A 2,187-nucleotide genomic window follows, 5' to 3' on the forward strand; every position below is an offset into this window, starting at 1 on the left:
AAAATAGGTTTAGTACCAGAAAAACCAACTCTAGCAGGACTTTCAAAGAATATTCCAGATAAATTTCAAGTTTATTACCACAACAGACATCAAAAGAGAGGCCTTCTAATTATAATGGTAAAATGTAAGTATAACCTTTTTGAAATTATCACACATAAATGCATCATGTTTAGTCATATTATCTTTCTAGAATGCCTCAGTTGTCTTAAATTGGTACTTGAACATGAATAACTTGAACTTAAGTGAGATTATATGTACAATGCTTTCCAAGAGTATTTTCGAATACCTATTGAACAGTCTTGTGTTAATATTCTTTTTTTAACTTCTTTCTGTTTATTCAAAATAAAAATACATATAGAATTATGAAAATATAGGTTTACTATTTCCACCATGTAAGTTGTTGCTGCTGTCAAAAGGCTTGCAAATTGTTTTCAAGTTTTTAAAGCTCATCTCGATCCCTCAATAAAGTATACCTGTATTTGCTGGGTGCTAGCTTCTGGAAGGAACTTTCTGGAGGACTGTTTGCTACATCTTGCTTTTGCTCTCCCGGGGCAGTATCCGTGGGGTCCGGTCCATGATGGAATTCTCTGTGCAGTTTTCCAGAGTGTAAGTCAAATACAAATTGCCTGAGTTCCCCAGGAATTAATACATCCTCAAAGTCTCCAAAAACCTACATATGCCTAAAGCTGTCTATAGCTATTACGGGACAATCTGCTGGAGTTTTCTGTATATGCAGAAGAGGATGTCTAAATTTGTCACACTCTGCATGTAAAAAGTTTGTACCTTTTTCACATATTAATTGCCAGGCCACTTCATTCTGGAATAAGTCTAAACTTTCCGTATCGTCTTTCATGTGGAAGAGTATGAGAAAAGGCAGTCCTTCTTCTGTCAATTCCTCTCCATTTTCAAATGTTATTTCTCGGACAAGTGGAACACATTTATCTTGAATCCAATTGTAAGTCAGGTCAAAATTTGTCATGGATCCCAACTATACCATGTCTGGAGCAGACTGCCCTGGTGGTTTGTAGATCATATTGTCTCCGCTATATCTTTCCGGTTTTGAAATAGCGCCAAATGCAGATAGGAAGGCACAGTCATCATGTAAAATACTCGCTACTCTTTCAAAAACTCTATAATTGTCTGAACGCTTTTGCTCAAAATATCCAATTATATTTCTTTTGCTGCGGTCAAGATTGGGGATTTCTTCTAGGCTCTGAATTTCTTGAATGGGGTTACTTTTCTGTTGCCTGATGTAATCTGCAAGTGCTTTCACTGAGCGCTGACCCCTGTGTTCTCTCTTCATCATCATCCCGTTATGAAACAACTTGAGGGTTGGGTATTTGCTTATCCTGTATCTCTGGGCAATATCAGCATGCTGATCACAATCAACTCGGGCAAACACTACTTGATATTTTTCCCTAATGACACCAGAAGCTTCCTCAAATATTGGGTGCAACATCTGGCTGAAACGACACCAATCAACATAAAAATTTACTAAAGCAACATCAGCATTGTTTAAAATTTCATCTATTTTCTCTGTATCAAGACTTGTTATTTCAGTTGTTACAGGAGTAAAAACCCAAGTTACTAGGAGCAGCAGGGAGCATCTGAGGTTGCTTAAGGAAAGGAAGACTGCAGGATTCATGGTAACGCTGGGGTCCTTGGCAGGGGTGTGGCTGGGTTAGGCTCGGAAAGAGCTGGGCTCCAGGAGCCCGCAGCTGCACCTCGTCCTCTCAACCCGGCGCTCCAGCCTAATATACTTAAATTTAGAACATGCCATATCTTTTCCACTAACTCAAGAATGCAGAAAATCTTATTTAAGGGATACACTTTATTTTTTAATGTTATTGGGTTCCTTAGTGCTTCCCAATGTTAAATCATCATTCTCTTGAAAGTTAAATACCTCATAGTATCTACTTGTTAAATATGTCTGAATCCCGCTAGAATACTCAAAAATAATGTAATTCACTAACATGGAGGTAAGATATAGCCAGGATTTATAGAGTAGCAGCACATTATGATAAATGTTTCTGAGGACTTTATTGTCCAAGTTAATAGTATAAAGTAACAGACAGAGGACTAAAAAAATAATAGTCCACCTAAAGTAAGGAAACAACTTCATAGTGAATTTCAAAGTGGAGAGATTTTGAGAATTCATCTTAAGTAACAAAACAGATGGTACAAGTA

The 2,187-nt window shown here is 37.3% G+C and overlaps 1 pseudogene; it reads right to left on the reverse strand.

The window, feature by feature from the left end:
* Nucleotides 1-210: 210 nt before the first annotated feature.
* Nucleotides 211-1,645, reverse strand: LOC150061645 (endoplasmic reticulum resident protein 44 pseudogene; annotated as a pseudogene).
* Nucleotides 1,646-2,187: the final 542 nt, after the last annotated feature.

Source organism: Megascapheus bottae, chromosome 6 (genome assembly GCF_031878675.1).
Source record: "Megascapheus bottae isolate mThoBot1 chromosome 6, mThoBot2.hap1, whole genome shotgun sequence".
Taxonomy (NCBI): Eukaryota; Metazoa; Chordata; class Mammalia; order Rodentia; family Geomyidae; genus Megascapheus; species Megascapheus bottae.